At 36.9% G+C, this 15,816-nt stretch overlaps 1 long non-coding RNA gene across 1 annotated transcript; it reads right to left on the reverse strand.

Moving 5' to 3' along the window:
• Positions 1-1,786: 1,786 nt before the first annotated feature.
• On the reverse strand, positions 1,787-5,819 carry LOC129923487 (uncharacterized). The gene is made up of 3 exons (XR_008775457.1): positions 3,176-5,819; positions 1,963-2,135; positions 1,787-1,839 (listed from the first exon to the last, which is right to left on the reverse strand). It is a non-coding gene; the product is annotated as an uncharacterized LOC129923487 (long non-coding RNA).
• Positions 5,820-15,816: the final 9,997 nt, after the last annotated feature.

The raw sequence follows: 15,816 nt of genomic DNA on the forward strand, positions 1-15,816 counted from the left end.
CTCAACTAAACAAATCTAGCGAATTAAAAGAAATCAAGAAACATAGAGAAGAAATATAAAAAAATGAGACTTTAATTTAAATGACTAAAGCAGCAGTTACAAAACACTGCAGCTTAAAAAAAAACATAAGGCCATATTTTTAAAAACATATTGTCAATTATTTTGACAGTTGTTCCAATTTAAAAAAATAATGTAACATGTATTGCTAAAAAATTAAATAATAGATTTACACATAGTAAAATAAGAAAAAGAAAAATAATTCTGAAACTTACAGGCAGTCCAAGGTACAGAATAATTAAAACTGACATACAGACCACTGGTAAACAGTACAGGAAACAGCATTGCACTAACCCATATAATAATAGGGGAAAGTACAAGTATACAGCTTAGCACTAGCCTACAAAAGTAGTAAAAATAAAATTACATAAAAATAGCTCTGGGAGAGCCAGATAAGAAAAAATATTTGCATGACATGTTAATAAAGTCGAGTTCTACCGTTGGTTTTACATGTGTTCCATCAGAAATAGAGATTACATCCTAGCCCTAACCTCCAACAGGACAGTGATTGTTTACACCAGAGACTATGGAGATGAAAAAGTGGATACCCCATGATCACCATTAGATAAGACAAAGTGAATTAGTATGACTAAGGGGATGAGCTCAATGCTTTAGTGAAGTCTATCAATACCAAATAGTAAATATTAATAGACTCTTTATTTATGGAACATTTCATTTTTAACTGTTAAGGTGAGTGTAACTACATTTCTCTTCTATGATGCCCTTAGACTAAACCTCAAAATTGCATTTATATCAACACAGCAAAGATTTCATAACAGCAAAGTAAATGTTTTATTTTAAATATAATAATATTTCAGTAGAGCTAAATAATGTCAAGTCACTATTTACACTATAAAGAGCATAGAACAAATTTTGCAGAGATGTGACACTAATGAACATTAATAGGATAGCACACAAAAGCAGGGGAGATAATAAATTGAATTAAGCATAATGTAGCAAGACTTTGGTGCTGTGACTCTATAGAATATCCAAGGTTGACTGAAGACGTATGGTGTTTACAACATTTTCAGTAGATGATGCAGAAGTGATGTTCTTCATTAGCATTCATGAATAAACATACATATACAAGTTTGCTTAATACAATAATAATAATGATAATATACCACAGCCCCTACCTCCCCCAAAAACAAAAAAATATAAAAACATTGAACTGAAACAACAAGATTGAGGGGAAAAAAAAAGGAATATTTAAAAAAAATGAACAAATGACTGGACACATTGTCAAAATATACCTAAATATAGAACAAAATACAAGTCAATTATGGTAATTCCAAATAATTAGTTCTTACAAAGTACATCACTTGACTAGTTGTACCTGTATTAGAAATGATTGTTCTATTCATTGTATCTTTTAGTTATCCTAACTTCAGGACCACTTCTAGTAATGTAACCATTTTGTAAGGTTGGGTTAAGGATGTATAACTGTGGGTGTAGGAGAAGTAGATCTATGTGTTGCCACTCTAGTAGGTGAGCATGGGTACTCAACTTGAGGTTGGGAGGATTCTTCATTGTTTCCTAATGGGTCCTGTATTGCAGCTTGGTCACTAAGATTGTCTTGAGAAGGTCTGGCTTTGAAGTAGCATTAGGGAAATGTTCATTTCTTTCAGATGCACTAGGTATGTAAAAACCTCTTCACCGACAATGAGCTATCAAAAGATAATGGCAGGTTCCCTTAGAGCACAAAGAAGGCTCTAAATGATGGTAGAGAAGGCATGTCTGTGTTTTTGCCTCTAGGAATTGTTTTACTTCTCAAGATGTTCACTGTCAAGAGAAAAAAAATTGATCACAACATTTTCATAGTCAGTGAAACACAAAACTTGGCAAAGCTTTTCTTAGGGGTTTAGTATAAAGAAAATATAAAGAGATATACACAGCATTGCTTACCATTTTATTCCCTATTCTTGATCAATATTTTGGTTTACATTTCATCTTCATATCGGTCCATCTTCATCACGCTGGTCTACATCATCATGTTGGTTTACATCTTTATTATGTTGGTGTACATCTTCAACATGTTGATCTAATCTTCATGTTGTTTACCTTTTCATCATGTTGGTCTAAATAAGAATAAGAAAAACTTTTGCCTTGAAAAGGAAAAAAAATAATTCTTCTAATGCTTTTATTTTCATGTTCAATAAAACTATTCTGATGATGTGGCTTTGACTTTATGTTTTAATTTAGTATTTTATGAATAAACTTTAAAGAAAAATAAATACACCCAAGACATCTACTACAGCAGCAAAGAATAACTACCAAAATCAAGTAAAAAAATATGTAAGGTTTATTAAGCCTTTAAAGTCTAAGGAATTTATTGGAGATTTTCAATTATGCCAAAAAACTATAAATAAATAGCTACATAGTGTATCTCGTGTACAGAATACAGAAAGCTTTAATATTTAGAGTGAAAATTCTGCTATAGAAGTTTGTGCATTTCTAGATAAATAAAATAACAACTTTCTAAGTTCTTTTGCTTGTAGTCCAAACTTATTTGTTTTGTTTAGTTGGCAATAGCAATCTTTCCAAAGAGCTGGAGAGACTTTTTAGATTGTTTTAAAATCTCTAGGTTTATTCTTTTTATATTTTCTTTTATTTGATCTCACTTTCTTTATATTGCCTCAGCCAATCTCTATTATGTTTGCTCTTCTTTCTCTATCCTTATGTATTGTATTTCTTTTAGAATGTACTTATAAAAAGTAAGCAAAGAGCAGCTGCTGATAATCTAGATTATCAAGTTTGAAATTCCCACGAGATAAGATCCAAACAAATGAAAATTCAGTTTGATTACATTTATCCGCAGGATTACCACTATAGCAACGATAATATTGATGCAATAAGGAACAACATTCACACACAAAACATATAAACACACAGTCTTACACAAACAGAGCTTAATAAGCTAAGCTTCTTTGTGATGTGACAAATGACCATGAAACACACTGACAGAAAGTGGAGTAAAAGAGTTCTAAAATCTTTCTGTTCTAGCATTAATGAAGAGGAGGCGACCACTTTATCCAGATCTAATGTAACTGGTTCAGTGGCTGCAGATTGTCTTCAAGAATGCATAAATGAGATCAGATAATGTTTCAACATTACTTACATGTACACTGCACTTGCTTGATATCCTTGTTTGACATGTTTTGAATATTCCTTGAGAGCTGAAGAGAATCTACTTCATTGACCAAACGTCCAGCAAAATAAATGGCATCAGGCAATATATGAGCATCAAGATGACCACACAACAGTCCAGCACACATACCACATGACCAGGCAGCCATCCATTTTTTTGAGAAAACAATCCATTCTTATGAGAAGACAAAGTCTTAGTGTAGTGACCTCTCTTGCTTGACGTTTTTCTGGTAACTTGTTGCACAAAATAATTTACAACTGAAATGACTTTAGGAAAAAATGATGAACATCTAGAAGGGAAAAAAAAAGCAAAGTGGAGGAAAAGTTACAAAAATAATACACATTTGTTAATGTTTATTTTATGTCAGTTCTCTACAATTATATGGAATTTGAAGAGTTTAGTATGAATCAGATATTAATTTACTTCTCCCATATCATGTTAGTTGTTAGTAACACCAGGTTAGAAGTTAGTAGCAACAAAATGGTGTAGAAATAGACATAGCTTTATTTAATTTAGTCTTCTTGGTGTTGACAGTCATTGACCTGTATCATCAAACTGCTGTAGGCGTAGTATATCTTAACTAATGAAACTTCAAATAACTTGAATAACTTCCTTGTGAACAAAACTAAATATAAAATTTATAACATAGACAAAATAACTTGTGATCAAATGAAATCACTGTAGTAGACTTCAGTAATAACATTTCATAACAAAATCTAACTCACTAAAATAACACAACCTTTGGTTTCACGTTCTGAAGTCTTCTGTCTTAACTAAGACAAAATGACAACAATACCACATATTTTGCATCATTCACAACCAATCTCTAACCTCTTCCCACTGTCACCAAAGTAACACACACACACACTCCATAACACTTCTGCTAGTCCAACATTCTTTCACTGAATCATGCCCCAAGAGACCAATCTTTAGCATTCTTCTTGTCCATATGTAAAACTTTGCAATCACCATTTTCCTAATCTTTACTAGTTACACTTAGCAGACACTTTAGCAGATATTGGAAATAGGAATAGTGCAAATATTTTGACTAATCAAACATTTAAAAAAGTCTTAAGTAGATTCCTATTTCTCTACCTTGATATCTGCCAACAAAAACAATTGATACATTTGAACCTCAGGAAGAAAAAAATATGAAATATAAAGTTGTATTTAAAAAAGTCCAAGTTAACAAAACTTTATATATGGATTTAAATTGCAGATATTGACAAGAACCCTAAAAAATTGGAATGTAATTTTGTACCTTGATATCTGTAAACAAAACAAAACTAACCTTCAGTTTAAAAAAAAATGAGATTAAACATTTCAAGTATATTGTCAATGAAACTGAAAAAAAATAATAATAAAGTGGTTCTGGGAGAAATAAACAGGACTTCAGATTTTAAAAAAATTCTATGGATTATATTAGAATAATGGTAATTAAAACTAATAAATAAATAAATATACTATATGATAGGACACTTGAGGTGCCCCAACAGTTGGTAGGAGAGAAAATTAAGGTGCCTTACTAAATGATAGGACACTTGAGGTGCCCCAACAGTTGGTAGGAAAGAAAAGGTGCCTTACTAAATGATAGGACACTTGAGGTGCCCCAACAGTTGGTAGGAAAGAAAAGGTGCCTTACTAAATGATAGGACACTTGAGGTGCCCCAACAGTTGGTTGGAGAGAAAAGGTGCCTTACTAAATGATAGGACACTTGAGGTGCCCCAACAGTTAATAATAACAATATGTAAATGTAGCTCCGGATTTACGGCAGTGCGACTATCAAAAGCCTTACCATCCACAAACTCATGACTATAGGCCTACACTTTTTAAAACTAAAATATATATTTAAAAAATATTGTGTTTTTTTTTTTTAAGATTAAAAGTAAAAGTAGGCCAACTATTTCTTTATTCTAAAATATGGCATCCTTTTGGATAAACGTACCGGTATTGTTATTCATAATAATCATAAGTGATTCTTTTTAAAGCTTTTCAAAAAAGTGAAGGGGCCTCTACATATTTTAATCCGGCCCTGTCTGTCTTGAATAGCCGACAGTTAACGACCAACCGCCTTTACCTGACCACATTAATGCCAGGTACTCAGTTGGGCAGACACAGTGCCCTCACAAAGATCACGAAATTAAAAATACCAGTCTTCAGAGATTCTAACCTGAGAACCCTTGGGTCGGAAGCCAAGTGCTTTACCACACAGCTATTAATCCCCCTTGGAGTTTTTAGAGCAAAAAAAAAATGGAGGGGGGGGGGGGTAGCTCATAGCGCACCCACCCACTTCCCCTGTGTCGAGCAACCTTCAGTGTGAAGTCCAGTAGGGAATCGGCGCCTACGTGGGCACCATTATCCCGTTGGTTGTTAGAAAGGCTTTTATCCAACAACCAGGCCTGGACACGGGATTCCCCATCCAGTGTCCTGTCTGAGGACTCCCAGCGGTAGACGGCCATGTTGGTTGAATGGGCTAAAACCGGGCCGTGCCGCGTAGACAGCCGTGATCCCGTGACAGCGCACCGTCCCCGTGTCGAGCAACAGACATTTATACGCTTACGTAGTGTCCAGTTCCGTTCGAACAGTTCCGTCTAAGTCTTACATTTCATCCCGCGCCACAGACGTCTGCCAGTCTACCATTTCGACTGTCTATGACGCAATCTCCTCGTCGGCTTTTTTTTTTTTTGGTAGCGCATGGGGCATGGTGGGGGGGAGGGAGGGTGTAAGTCACGGAGAGTTCCTAAAGCTTGTCTTTCCCGAGCGGGTCCTTCGCGATCAGAGCAGTAGTCGGCTCAGTGAAAAACTTCATCGTGATGTAATGTAGACCACAACGACTCGCAATCAGAGGGGTCTCTAGGTCTGGTCTTCCGTGCAATAAGTGGTCTTAGCCTATCACCCCTTTCCCAAAATAAACTATTCCAGATCAAATCTTGGCCTTTTTTTTATCAAACAAAACTAATAGTTTATTGCCTACTAGAACTGATAACTGATTGACAACACTACCTACAATCATGGATCGGTACATTACCTAATAGTCTAATTACTTACAATCATTGATTGGTACACAAATATAAATTGTGTGCCGATTATTATTTTTATTTTTAAAACCATTTAAAGACATTTATTATAAACTTGGTATCTTCTCCCGCGCCGTGACCTCCGTCCCCCCCCCCCCCCCCAGCGACGTCACTAAAACTTGACACTCAGACTTGACAGGTAACAAGAGTTGTCTCCTTGGATGTGCAGACGTCTGAAGACCTTATTCTTTTCCCTACTAGCACCAGCACAAGGTCAAGGTTATTAATTACTTGAGATCTCTTTGCAAGAGACATGGAATCTTTCCAACCCAATAATATTACGATACCGGTACCAGAACATTGTAAAAATGTAAAAAAAATTAAATAGATCTAGATCTATATTCCCCGGTGATAAAAAAAAAGAAAAGTAAATCATGTAGCCTATTTTCATAACAATTAGATCTAGATCTGTAATCCCCCCCCCCCCTCTTCCAAGACTAGATTTTAGATCTAAATCTAGGTCCATAGCTTATCACACTCTTCGCTAGCTATTTTTGTAAGATATCTTATATATTACCGACGTTACTTCAAAAAAAAAAAAAAAAAAAGATAGTAGACTATACAAGTCCTACGCATTTCATGTGTCCAGCTAGTACCGAGCGCCTGCAGTCAACCCAGCACCGTGTTATACAGCCCAGAAGTACTTCTACACAGCCATCGCGTGTGTCCATTAGCGCACGAGTTTCTCGTCAAAATAATGTCAACATTGGGAGACTACACTGGGTCGGAAATAACGAAAGTAATTCAAGACTATTATAGTCCTTCTGACCACTATACAAAAAATAATTACAAAAATAAACAAAAAATATGACAATACCAAAATGTCCTCATTGCTTGCAAAGTCCTTCCTTCAAGGAACAGCATTAAAACAGCATAAAAAAAATGGACGGCCTGTTTTTCATTCAAAGCGAAGGACAGAGAGGGATGGAGGAAGACGGTTGACCGATCATGAGTGGTGCCCCAACGGGCTAACAGACCAAGGGAGGTCAATAAAGGCGCCACGACAAATGGTGCACAGACAGCTGGTTCAATGGCCTTAAGGTGCCCCCTCGGTAGAAATGTAAGTGGAAGCAGATAGGCTAATAGCGGGTAGCGAACCTCGCTTCTGTCCTTTTATCTTAGTTGTTTTTTGTTTTTAAAATGTTTTTTTTTTTGGTTGTTTTTTTACTCACCAGGCTGAGAATGAGATATACCTGACATCCCCCCCCCCCCAGTCCCAGTCCAAAAAGTCCGACACGCCGTTCCACAAAGGGGGCCGTCATCAGAGACCAGTGGCTGGAGTGGCGGTACTTTGTGACCTGTTACAGAACTAGAATAGGAAGATGTTCCCCGTGGTCTTCGCTGCCGCTTGTGGCGGGGTCTAGTGGGGGTCTGTGCAACTTATCTGGAGCTCCAGGGTCACACCTGTCCGTCAACTAATTGCCTAATGTTAACTTTGAAGAAGATTCAATGGCACAACCATAATTAGTTCACCGGACTGACCGGACAAGGAGTTTATCGACAAACGGCTCACGTAGCAAGTGTCGCGAAAAGTATACCAGGTCATGACAACGACGAGAGAGTGGGAAAGAGAGAGATGGAGGAAGAGAGACAGTGGGAACGAGAGAGAGAAAGAGAAAATGGCTCAAATGACAAATGGACCTAAAGAGCTTACCCGGTGATGACAACGACGAGAGAAAGAGATAGCAGGAAAGAGAGATGGAGAAAGAGAGAGTGGGAAAAGAGAGAAAGAGATAGAGAGAATAAGAAAGAGATTAAGACTTGGAAAAAAGAGAAAATGAAAAAAAGAAAAAGGCCTCCTGGAAAACTCCTTTAATTGCAAAAATATACGAAAAAGTCCTAGAAATCTAAAATCATTTAAATCTCCTGAAAACTCATTAAAAATCTGTAAAATTGAGTATTTTCTAATACAAAATCTTAATTTTGACATTAGGCCTATTCTTATCCCTACCCAGACTGGGCCCCGCGCAATCCGTTTCGAATAGGGCCCGCCATTGTAAGGGACAGCCCTGGGAGGATGCTAGCATCAAAGCATACCAGACGACAAGAGAGATAGCGAGGAAAGAGAGATGTTGACATTTTGTTTCTGTGTATTTGTTTGTATGTAGAGTTATTCCCCTTGTTTAACCACTATTTGTCGTGTGTATAATCTGTGTTACGTGAGAGTGTGTTATTAAAGAGTCTGATGTACCCAGCGCCTAGTGTTAGCGTCGCTTATTGAGTTCAGTGTTCTTTAGTGTATCAAGAGAGAGAAAGAGAGAAAAAAAGACAGAAGGAAAGAAAGAAATTGGAGCTCCACCACAAAAAGAATCTTTCGTCACCTTCAGCCCATCGTACAAATATTCGTGTCCCTAAAGACACTGCCTCTGATTATTTGGCAGTGTGGCAATGCAATCTTTCAATTATGTTTTAAAATAAACATTTGTAGAAACAAAGGGAGGATACTAGAATTAGAGCATAGCAAACGACGAGAGAGAGAGATAATGATATTGTATTTATGTGTACGTGTTTGCATTTAGAGTTATTCCCCTTGGTAAGAAAGCTCATACCATAGACATCCTCTGGTTCATACGGTGTTGTGTGTAACCTGTGTTATAGAGAGTGTGTTATGAAATATATTTTAAGCTAACACGGAAGGGAAAGAGAAAAGTATAGAGAGAGAAAACCAGAGAAAAGGAAAGAGAGAGAAAGGAGCCCCGCCATAGAGAGAATCTTTCGTCATCTTCAGCCCATCAAACAAGTATTCGTGCCCCTAAAGACACTCGATCAGGGCCTCATCCATTGCTAAGGTCGTTTCTGAAGACTGCCCAACCTTTTAAAATAAACTACCATTTAATGATGCTTTACTTATGTTAAAAATTAGAAGCAGTAGGCTAATATTAAATTTCCAGTAGCACTAGGCCTTCATTTAGGACGAATTAATGAAGATATGTTTTCATCGTCTGCTGGTGTGTGAGCATTTTAAATTACACAGGCTAAGATAAGTCGTTAATTAACTCTTTCCCTCCGAAATTATTTTCCACCTTTCGACTTTCAACTTTTTTTTTTCTCAGTAGTATTTCACTCCCCGGTTATGTTTAAGCTTCAATAACTTTTTTTTTGGTTTGTTATCAGAAAATGTTTTATTTTGGTCTAGAACTAAAGGGACTTAATACTCATTTTATATAAGACAATGTCAAGTATATAAAGTCAAACATTTAATTTAACTTAATGAGTTCAAATCAACGATGGTATCGTCAATCAGGAGAAAAAGAGATATATTCCTGAAGTCATTATTCTCCTATTGTCTGTTGCTATGTTGATGGCTTGGATTGGACTTTGGTTCCAGATAAACATTGCACTGGTGAATCGCGTGATCTGTTAGTTGTGATATTGTTGTTCATTAGTATTGTTAATCATTTTAATCCAAATTACCGATTTCATTATTACTTATTTGTTACTCATATACTTTAATCTTGATCATGTGTATGTTGAAGTTTTATTTAAATTGACGGCCTTTGTAACACTTGTGCTTTGTGCCAAAAAAAAAAAAAAGTAAAATTATTAAACTGTTCAATTAAATTGATTATTTGTCCTTTTAGTAATGCAATTTTTTTTTTTTTTAAATAAAATTTTGATTGTAGAAACCAAAAGGAGGATACTAGCACCAAAGTATAACAGACGAGGAGGGAGAAAGAGAGAGAGAGGGGAGGGGGGAGAAGAGAGAGTGTTAGCTTAAATAATACACTTACAAGCTTAATATTACACTAAGAAACACTGAGCTCAACACTAGACGACGGATGCATCAGAGTTTTTATTAACACACACTCACATTATACAGGTTACAGACAACAGTATACGAGCTTTCATACCAATGGAGTAACTCTATACTCTAACGACAAACACAAACACAGAAACACAATGTCAACAAAGAGAGGCAAAGAGAGAACGAGAGAAAAAGAAATTAAAAGAGAGATAAAGAGATAGAGGAAAATAGAGAAAGAAAATAGAAAGAGAGATAAAGGAGAATATATATATATATGTGTGATTTTGTGTTCTTGTAGTTCTGCTAGCTTTCTTTTTTTCCCTTCAAATGTTGTAGAAGCAAAGGGAGGATACTATAATCAATCCATACAAATGGTTAATTCGTGGATTATTTACCCTGTTTCACTCATCTCCATCGTTTGAAGATCTACATGGGTAGGAGAGTCTACTCCCTTTATCTGATAAGGGAAATGTAAAAGTTCTCAAATTTAGAATAACTTTGTTTCAAATCACTTCTTACTTTGTGAAGCTGATGTTGATGTCTTGATGGCACACTGTACAGTAACTGTTAATAATTATTGTTTTAAATTTTAAAAAATAATACAATTTCTCTGAAATTTTAAGAAATGATGTCACGCATGGGCGTAGCCAGGATTTTTTTCGGGGGGGGGGGGGAATTTCATTTCGGGGGTGTGGGGTTTGAACCCCCCCCCCCCCCCCCCCGCTATGCCCATGATGTCACGCATTTTTAATTTTTTCTTTTCGTTGAATGAAACAATAAAGAGAAAATAATTAGACAGTACGAGGATCGAACCCATGCGCTATAGCATGACACTATAATAACTAAGTTAACCAGGCATACTACTATAAAGCAAAAAGTAAAGTTACCCTTTCAGACCATGCGATCTATAGGGCAGACGATGTTAAGGTCATCTGTTTCTTTGGCCAACGGTTAACGAGCAGGGTGTCATGCTGCCAGCACAACGATCAACCGCTTTTACTGTCTCCCAACTAAAGTCATTAGAGTTGGGTGGACTCTTGACTGCAGAACTAGCAATGGAATTGAGATGCTATAGAAAGATCCTAGGTATCACATACAAAGACAGTATCACAAATGATGAGATTAGAAACAGGATTAGTACAGCGATTGGACCCCACTATGACCTTTTAACTACTGTCAAGAAAACACAAACTAAAACTCTATGGCTTTTGGTAAAAATATATCAATTATAGGTTTTAGAACTCTTTAAAGTTAAGTATCTCATATTACCATACTTTCCCTTTGATCAAGCTCAATAGCAAGAATTTCCAAGTTGTTCAATCTATCATTTATCATTGTGAGTTGTTGACTTCAAGTAATTGAATGACACCCCAAGATGAAAATTTTGTCTTTTTCAGGAGATTTTTATGATATCAGGAGATTTCCACGAGCTCCTCTTTTATTTAAATAATTTCCAACTAGTATTAGCGCAAAGGCCTAAGAAAGTGCGGGGCCCAGGTTGCAGTGGCCTAAGGCCGGCCCTGTATGTAGGCCTAGCGGAACACAGTTTAGGAAACGCTGCAGTTTGAAAGAAAGCATTCTGTCTTATTTCATCGTTTCTTGCAGTTTGAAAGAAAGCATTCTGTCTTATTTCATCGTTTCTGTCACGAGAGTTCAAGCTTGACCTCCGTGACCCCTATGTCGAAGGCGCCGGTTCAAGCTGCAATGATAGGCCAGTATAGTTTCCTTTCAATACCACTGCAATACCACTGTTGACTCTTTAACAACTTCACACCCATGCTACTCTGAAAGAGTCTGCCTGGGATATGCCGATCCATTTCTTAACGTGCATTACTCGTCTTCTTATGTATCGTCAGTGGCGTAGCTAGGGTGGGAGGAAGAGGGGGAAATGTGAAAACCCTCCCTGACCCCCACTTTAGGGGAGGGGGGGCAAACGAGTGTTCGAAATTTTCTTTTACATTAAGTATTAACTATTTCTCTCCATAATTATTTTTTCACATTCAGACGGAATTCTTCATTTTGCTCATTACTATTTCACCACCATATTATAATTAAGCTTCAATAGCTTTGTTCCGTTGTGATCAGAAAATGTTTTATTTGGTCTAGGATTCAAGGGGAATGCATGCTCCTTCTATAGAACAAAGAAACGTTTTAAAATTAATTATTAATTTAAATTTAATGAGGGTCAAATCAACGATGGTATCGTCGATTAGGAGAGAAAGAGTTAAATATTACGCAAAATCCAGCGCCCCCCCCCAGGGGCCCCCAAATGTGCCGTGATGATCGATTCTTCTTATTGAATAACCGTTATATTTTTGCAAGGTTCCATATCACCAAAGCTTTTGAGATTTGCAGCCACGTTAAATAACCAATGTAAGATTAAAAGTCGTAAGGTCAAAGTCTGGCAGTTCTACTGGGTATTCTTTAGCCCAAATTTCTCTTCGATGCTATTTATTTAAGACACACATATCTACATTTGTTTATATATTAATATAAATTCTTTGGCGCTATCGGATTATCAAATTCAGAGACTTCGAGTGGGGGAAAAAATAAAGGGAAGTTAACCCATGGTTCTCAAATTAAACATTTTTTTTTTTTACTAGTAGTCCATAAGTCCACATGGTAAGTCATTCAGTGAACCGGAAGTCCAAAGCAGATCGCAAGTCACAAGCACAGAAGAGTTGTCTTAGAACTCGGTCATGTCTTTTGTAAACATACCTAGGACAGGAACAGTTCTATCGTACTAAATATAGTCAACTTCAGTCTTTTATAGGCGGTTATAACAGTAAGCCGAGGGCGTACGCAGACGACGAAAATAAAATCTAAATCAACCACTGGCGGACAATGGTTATGTCTGTGATGAATGTGGCAAAATATGTAGGTCACAGCTGGGTCTGCGTTTCCACGTGAAACACTGCCTTCCTCATTAATCTTCGGACAGGAAGGCAAGGCTTATTAATAGCACTAGGGAAGAAGGAGCATTTGTACAAATTATATGTCTACTTGGTCTCTTATCCTTTCCTGTATGTTTTTTTTTCTATAAAGACCAGATTTGGGCCGGATAATTTGTAAATGACAAACTTTTGTCTTGATACGAGACAGCAGTGTGTCTCATGGATGGCGGTCATTTGACTGTTAGGACCTGTATTATATTATTGTAAGCCATCGATTTGTTTTTGAGATGAGACATTATTGTCCCTCTGTGATGGCGGTTCTTTGATTATTTTAAACTGAACCTGTCCTATTATTTTGATTTTTTTTCTTTTTTTTACTTTCTTTTGTTGGCCTTTATGTCCGTTTTCTGTGAATGATCTTTTTCTTTTGGTTCCTAAATAAACTCTTTAGTAGTTGTAACTGAACTCTCATTGTTATTACAAGTATTTCTCAGTAAGTTATATATCTAGAGGTTATAATTAATGGCGTAGGTAGTATAATTTGGGACCACGAAATACCATTGGACTAACTTGCAAGTCCATCGGAAGTCCCACTGCTCTTATGACCTAATCATGAAAGGCCTACACGGTCATACTTATTCTCGGTTCAAGTTAAAACTTCGCACAATTATTCATTGGCGTAGTTAAAATTAATATACACCAGGGAATCGATGTACACCGTAAAAGGTAAATGGGATCAATGCATGTGTACACTGTACACACTGAAAGATAATGTGATGTAATGTACACTATGGACGATAATTTTCTTATCTTATCTTATATAATAAAGACGTTACTTCAAAAAAGATGATTATGTCCTACGCGTCATTCATCTTGTCATGCATATTAACCAAGGACCTAAATTCTGCCAAGTCAATGGTCTTCCTGGCTAGCTCAGGCAACTCATTCCATGCTCTAATAGAATTAGAGAAGAAGGAGCATTTGTACAAATTTGTCCTAGCATATGGGACGAGGAATGTGTCTTTCTTTGTGTCTTTCTGAGTATTTTATTAGATTTTGATTTGTATTTGAAGATTATGGTTCAGTGTTTTATGTATAACTGCTACTTTACTTTTGAGTCTTCTATCCTGAAGGCTTTCTAAATTTAGTGATTTTACTAAAGGTGTTACTCTGGTCAAATGTGAATATTCGTTTGTTATGAATCTCACTGCTCTATTTTGATACTCAACACACGGCGAAAATTAATTTGAATTGATGTACACCTAGATACTAAAAAGTAAAACGGGATGAATGTCTACTGTAATGACACATGAGAAAGACGTGTAGAAGTTGTGGTTTAATCGGGTATTTCCTTAGTGACGTGACGGATCATTTAAAAAGTGAGAACGGAAATAGAGAATCAACGGACTGTCAGACGAAGGAGACCGACCGACTTGGGATATAGATAGAGACGACGCAGACTGTGCCCTTATTTATTTAATAAATTATTACTCAAGCTCATATCTGGATTTATTCAATCTATCTATTGGTTGTTCTGTTCAATGTGCTGGTTAAGAACTCGCGGATACCATTTACACACTACTACAATTTGTTTGTTGTAAAATGTTTTACATATTTCGGATGTTCCTTCAGAGTTGACCAACTAACTACACCGACGCATCAAGAGAAATGGGTGGTAATTATTTGATTGTATGTACTAATTGAAGGGACAGGAATATACAGATTAGACACCAAAATAATTTTAAAAATTCACGCGTCTTTTCACCTAAAGAATGATGTCTTAAGAGAAGAATAAGATAAATAGGGGCGTTAACTCCTTTCGTCGTGAAACAAAAGACCTTGCATTCTGTAACATCAATCCAGTAACATGAATTTCACACAAGTGATCCAAATCCTTTTAATTGTTTTGTTTTGCTAAGCTTATATCAACTCTGTTTGTCTATCAGTCTGTCTGTCTGGTAAAAAGTGTGTACACGTTATTTCTCCCACACCCATTCTCGGATCAAGTTGAAGCTTAGCACAATTATTCATTGACATAGACAAGACAGGATCAATAAAAAAGTAACCAAATAGACAATTAATTACTGGCAATTCCAATACTTTTAAAAATTTTCTCTGCATGCGGTGGCAAGGTCTTTCCTCAGAGCTCCTTCGCAGGCGACATCCACAGCCTCTTCCCAGGTAATGCCTACGATTTGGGGTCTTTTAAGAAGGTGCGTCGCCTTGTTAGACCTGGATGGCCCTGTTTTTGTTGTCCTCTTTTCGGTGTCCATGTTATGGCTGTCTTTGATTAACGTGATTCTTTCTGTATAAACGACACTCTTCAATAATCTACGTATATAATTCTGTATGTCGCCCAACCATGCGGGACGCGAACGCACGCCTACTCTCAAACCCTGGATGGCTGCCTGGTCGTGCGGTTTGCACGCTGGACTGTCGTTTGATTTATCGATGGTCTCGGGTTCAAACCCTGCTCGCTCCCAGACCCCGTCGTCCTGCGGGAGGTTTGGACTAGGAAGTAAACTTCAACTCCGAAACATGTAAAACATTTTACAAACAAAACATCTTTAGTGTCTTAGATATATATCTTGTTCATTGTTGACTGTTGAGTTATTGTTCCTGCTGCAAAATCAACGCAGGTTATTAGACAATGCATGTGTAGATATTTAATAGCTCAGGGTGTTCTCAATGCCAAGCAGGTAGATCTAGAGGCTCTAGAGTCTAGACTCAAGGTGTCGCCAGTGTTGTTTCTCCCTCCCCCCCCCCCTCTTATTTCGAGTTACAGTGGATCGCCCACACCCTGGTCACCCACCTCTAACTCTGCCAACGTTTACGCTCCTGGTTGGCATAAATATGTCTTACCCATTTATCGTCCCATTCTTATCCGACCCGAC

The sequence above is a fragment of the Biomphalaria glabrata genome, chromosome 16 (genome assembly GCF_947242115.1).
Source record: "Biomphalaria glabrata chromosome 16, xgBioGlab47.1, whole genome shotgun sequence".
Classification (NCBI taxonomy): domain Eukaryota; kingdom Metazoa; phylum Mollusca; class Gastropoda; family Planorbidae; genus Biomphalaria; species Biomphalaria glabrata.